The sequence below is a fragment of the Rhea pennata genome, chromosome 5, assembly GCF_028389875.1.
Source record: "Rhea pennata isolate bPtePen1 chromosome 5, bPtePen1.pri, whole genome shotgun sequence".
Lineage (NCBI taxonomy): Eukaryota > Metazoa > Chordata > Aves > Rheiformes > Rheidae > Rhea > Rhea pennata.
Genome location: NC_084667.1, coordinates 65,260,134 through 65,266,133, shown reverse-complemented (window position 1 = coordinate 65,266,133; position 6,000 = coordinate 65,260,134).

Here is a 6,000-nt window from a genome sequence, read left to right as displayed (position 1 = left end):
AAGCATGCCTCAAGAAAAAGCTTCTCCTCCAAATGGATGTTGGAGCCTGTCTCCCAGTATAAGCAAATATTACAAAAATGAAAGAGACAGGGACGGGCAAAAAAGTATGTCTAAAAAGCTCAGTTCCTTGCCCATGAGTGTATAGACCAACTGATAAGTTTTTTTGCTAACAAGAAGCTCTGAGGAAGATGTTATCCTGACTGTTCATAAATATTTCTGAGTCCTGTTCCACTTTGTGATCTTTAATAGGTGGAGACAGTGATCTCAGAAGTTTAGTTTTTCAAAATAAATGTCTCCCACCTCCCCAAAACACATTTCTGGGCCAAGTGAGCTCCCACGTTAGAAGCATTTTCAATAACTGAAGAAAGCCTGCTTCTCTCTCTCTGCTTAATTAAAAAAAAAGAAAAAAAAAAATCTCAGACAATACATCATCCCATCTGTGGCAAGGTCAATGGGCGGATCCAGATCTGGTATGGTAGAGATCACTCACCAAAAATTTCACCTGGCAAAATCTGCTCCCCTCTGGAGGAGGCTAGAGTGAATGCGAAAGGTGCCTGGGAGGGCTGAGACTGCCTTCGTGTGGCTGGAGCAACATGGCTCCACAGCAACGTGACGAGTGGGAAAAATGCAAAACCTGCTGAAGGGGCAAGACATAGATTTTCTGTAATTAGTAGCTGATGCTTATTGATTTTTGAAATAGCAACTCTTTAAAATAAGAGCAGGTTGCACAATGGTCACACTGGCCCACAGTAATGTGCCTGAGCTCTCAATGTGGATCAGTAGCAGATAATAGCGACAACATCATGGCATTTAGCAACATCGAAATGCACCTGCAATGTATCAGGGACCACATCTAAAACCCCTTTTTACTTCAGACCAGTTTGTACAAACACACACAAACATTTCTAAGGTTTGATTGACTGAAGTCAGTGAGAAAGTCTCTGCTGACTCCACTGGGCTCCAGATAAGGTTCTTCAGTTCAGTGGCTTCCAAAATGCATCTGCTTTTCTGATTTAGTGCTATTGTTTGATGCAGGTCAAAACCAAATGAGCCTTAATTAGCTTCAGACTGAGTTCCCATGTTTACAACACACTGTTTTATGTTTGTACTTAATTCAGATATATACATATATATTATCAATCATCCATGAATTTGGGCTTTTCTTAAAATACCTGTTTCTCTCAGTCTTTCGCTAGCTACAATGTCATATTGCTAAATTCTCATCTCAAAAGTAGAGTAAAAATAGAGGAAATTCTTGTATATCAGGAGAAAAAAAAATGCATACAACTTCCTTGCTCACTGATGCAACCAAAACACCCAGGAGTTATTATAATGTGCATTCCCTTGACAGAGACTTTTATTTCATGCAAATTACTATGATTAAGATTCGAATACTTTTTTTCCATTTTCACACATTACTTAATCAATGTGAAGTACTGTGTAAAAATTGCATCTCTTCATAACAGTGATTTTGACCAAGTCAAGTGTTGCTGCTAGAATCCTAATCCAGACTTGTGATTCAATTATCATTTAGAGACTTTCTAAATTCAAATTAAGTTTTACCAAAAAAAAAAAAAGTTAATATCAATATGGATCATTTGTAGGTTTTATCAAAATAGCTTCCTATTGCAAGGGAATGTAAAGCACGTTAGATTCTGTTTCATTTACTTAACTTGAAAAATATACAGTGCTGCATGGAATCAGAGCATAAAAATGTATACCTTGGGACGGTTCTTGTTTATATTGCATTGTTTATACTTTATAGTCAGCCACCCTGCGAGCCTATGAGAATAGGTAAAATCTGGATGTGGGCATCTGACTGAAGCAATCACGTTACCATATCTTCAGGAGCTACCACTCATCAGCTGTGCTGAAGAAATGAACTCCTACCTCAAAAACTCAAGCAGGTCTCTGCTTCAGTCCTTAGAGCAGAAAGGCTTCATCTACCTCAGGTAACAGGTAAAAACTGTGACTGTTTCAAATCTTCCTCCTGTAGTGATCTACTTTAAAAATGGGACAGGATATGCACGTACTTGGGGCGAGGTGCCCATGAACTGCTGCTGTAAGCTGATGGCTTCCAGCTGTATGCCACGTGGTCAGGTTGGGTACTTCAGTCCTGTACTCTTCAGGCAGTGGAACAAACTCGCTATGGATTTGAAGACTGGCAATACCCATGATGATGGTCTGGTCTGGCCCATTACATTTCCATGCAGTTTGTCTTGGAAACCCCTTCCTCAAAGCTAGCAATGCTTGTCGAACCAGAACAAACATTTCAGAGAAAAAAAACAGCTACTCAACATAGAGTCCAGTCAATGAAGAAGTTGCTACATCCCTTGGCCCTGGAGATAATACAATCTGTTCTGTAGAGCTTTAGTCCAGAATTCATAGTGTAAAGCCTCGAGTTTTCAGAAGGTAGCTAGAAAACTACATTTTCATTAATGTTTTGACCAGTTATTCTAACTATAGCCACCTAGAAAGGTTACCTGGCCTCTTAAATCCAGTATGTATCTAGTATGCTAGCAATTTTCCTTCCTTTGATTCCTCGCAGGACTGAAATTAGACATTGTCATTTCATATTATTTGCGACATGTTGACATTATAATTTAAAGGGATGCAGCAGTTCTGAACAGCTGGAGAGTAATCCTGAACAATCCTTGACAGTTTCCTTGGGAGGATGAATGCCCCTCCCTGGAGAACCGTACAGTCTCTTATTTTAAGCTAAGAGCTAATTTTAGACAGTTTGCCCTCTTAGAAATGCATACCACAGAGACTTCTCTACATGGTGAACAGCAGTGACCAGAGATAAGCACCCACACAGAAAAAGAAAGAGCTCTAAAATAGATTTTTCCTTTTCTAAGAGACATGACTTGCTTGCAGTATTGCCTGATGGAGCCAAAGAGACTCTCATTACTTCGCTCTCCAAGACAGCCCTCCCTCATGCTATGCTGAGCTGAAAGCTTCCCGGATACAGCAGCTAACTTGGGGACTGCTGAGGCTTACTTCTCCTCTGAGACTTGGAGGAGTTGGTGTAAGCAAAGAAAATTTTTCTTCCACCCACAGCTTCAGCACACTGTGCTTGAGCCTCTTCCTCCTGGAAGGGAGTAGGGAGGAAACTGCAGTCGGGTTGTGCATCCCCTCCATCTCTCAAAGGTCTTTCACACACTGAAACTGAGCAACCAGGGACAGGAGCCAGCAAACACCTTGTGTAAAATGGGAACTAGTTTTGTATGGTTTGGTCTTGTGGGTGGTTGATGGAGAGGAGGAGGAGAGCTGCGGGACATCTCCCAGTAGGTATCTCTCTGTGAGGAAAGGAAGCTAGAAGTCCCATCTCTCCTGCCCTTCTGGCATCTGAAGTCTGCAGCTGAGGGCTGAATCCTGAGAACAGGTCCAAACAGTTCCTTCTAAAGAGCACTTGTGTCTTTAGCCAGAAATAGTTTGATTTTTCTCCTTTTCTTTTGCAGAAGAATCCTGACTTCACATTCTCATGTTCTTAGCACTTCCCAGGCAAAAGCATTCTGCTGGCAGATCAGACATCACACAGCTGACCCACTAGCCAGGACTACGGGGTGATTTGCTTTCAGGTTGAGGGTAGATAAAAGCCACTAAAGTGATTGCTGCCTTGTTGTGTGTCATATTGTCTGAACAGAAGCAGATCTGGCTTGTGGAAGTCATTAGAAGTCCTTAAAGCACGGCACAGGTGGGTTTTTGTTATTGCAGGATCTGGATGCACTGCCAAAATGGAAGAAGGGCTCTCCCGAAAAGCTGGTTCATGGTCTGCAGCTCTTGTCTCTTCTGAGCGCAAGAGCAAAGAAAGGCTTGAAGGACCAGATCTTTTGATGCCATAGACAAGTGGCAAAAGCCCACTGTGTGCAACAGGCCTGAGGCTGGGTCTGATCTGAACTGTGCCTTTTTTTTTTTTTTTTTTTTTTCTAGAACTGCAACAGACATTGGCATAGGCAGGAGTTTGGGCGCTGACAACCAATCCCGCTCCGCTAGCGCCACTGAAAGCCATTCCTACTGAGTCCACTGGGAGTCCATTCCAGCATTTAGCCTGTACAAGGTCATCCTCCATGCTGAAGATGTTGTCTTGGCGACAGGATGTAATTTCTGAACAGGGGTCTAGGTTGGTTGCAGAATAAAAATGTCTGAAGTTGAGCTACGCTGCATACTGTGTTCAATGAAGTCACAGGGAAATTTGTCATTGGAATCAAGGACAAGTTCGAGGTCTCTTTTTCAGTTGTCACTTAGTTTACCTTATAGTAACCATCAGCAAAAATATTTTTAACAAACCATGATACTGCTCCAAAGAGGGGGCCCAGCATAAAAACAAACAAACCCAGTTCTTGATTCCAATTTCTCTAAACAAAAGCAAATCCCCTCAACTCTCAAAGCTATAATTTGAGCATAATACTTTTCAAGAACACAATTTTCTTGTAGAGTTTAGAAAAAAACCCAACTTCTGGACTGAAGTGGCTTTTAAAAGAATTTCACAGCATTTGTTCCATAGTTAAAGCAGACAATAAGCCACACAAAAGAAAACTATGTAAATGTAAAGATGCTGAGTGGTCTGATATAAATCCACTGCTGCAAAGTCTGTTGAGAGGATTTGATCACAGGAGTAAAGCTATTCCTGTGAAGAAGCATTTGCAGGCTCCAGCCCTCAGTATAGCACGCGCAGCAGCTGAACGGGTACATACCCGGTGTCAAGCCTATGGGGCCCACAGGGGTGCGAGATGAAGCTGTTTGAACACTTGTCTTTGCACAGACACTTGGATGAATACCTAACATGTGAGTGCCAGAGCCGAACGGCTTACAGGGCCCGGGTGTTTGCACCTGATAAAGTGAGGTTTGATGTTGTGAGAGAACAGAAATTTGAGGAGCAGAAGTCAAGACTCAGTGTCTTTGCCTGTATGATTCACTTGCCCTAAAAAAGCAGCATCTGCAATGTATTTCCCACTGAGGGCCAGACCAATGGCTAAGAAAGGACCCTGAGAACAGTTCCAGGGACCCCATACCCAGGAATGAGGGAGACCACAAAATGAACACGTTTTCTTAGGTCCTTCAAAATTGCTCTCAAGCAATTGTAGGAAGTGCAAGCTCAACCAGTTCCATCTCCAGAAAGAGTAAAATAAAATATATTAAAATGGCTTAGCAGAGTTTTAAATCCTGATAACCCTATTGATTTTCCGTGGAAAGCACACAGAGATGAACAGAAACAGCATAATGCCCTCAGGTAGGTTTTCTTGTGCCTAGATGCAGAATGCATCCAATTGAGTCTAGTTTTACCAGAACACGTGCTCTGGGAAAGGCCTTGCGTCCTAAGTGTCCCCAAAGGCATTCTCAAATGCCTAAACTTTATTTATTTGTATCCTTCCCCTGAGAAAGTCTTATGAGTCCTGTTCTCCTCCAGAGGACAGAGGAAAAAAAGCACAAGGTGAAGGTGACCAGAAACTCCTAGCGCAGAATGGATGCATTTGCTGTAAACATTTTGCTCTCCTCAGGAGCAAACAAAGGTGAATACAAAGGTGAATAAAGGTGGGGGGAGACACCCTGCTTGCTGCTACATCTAGAGCAAAATGAAGTCAAGCTCAAGCTTTACCATCCCTCAGCCTCCTGGGCCCCTCCCTGCTTCCCTCCCACCTCAGGGGCAGAAGCTGGTCCCACTTGGCATGTTTTCTCAGAGCAGCTCTTGTTACCATCCCCATCTCAGCTTTAAGCATGAAGTTGATGTGAGTCTGTTTAACGGCCTCTGATGCAATGCAGAAGACATGACGGAAAACTCCGATGAAGCCACGAGCTGGATGAGTCTCACTAACTCTGCTCTTCCCAATAGATTGACATCCTCTCTTAAGTTAACCCAGCCTCTTTAAAACATTCCTGAGACAGCCTGATAGGGAGATGTCTAGGACACAGGGTGGAAGAGGGGTTGAAAAGGAACATGAAGAAAATCCTGTCTGAGCAGTCTTGAACCATGAACACCTCTGAGTTCCTCCAGCTGAT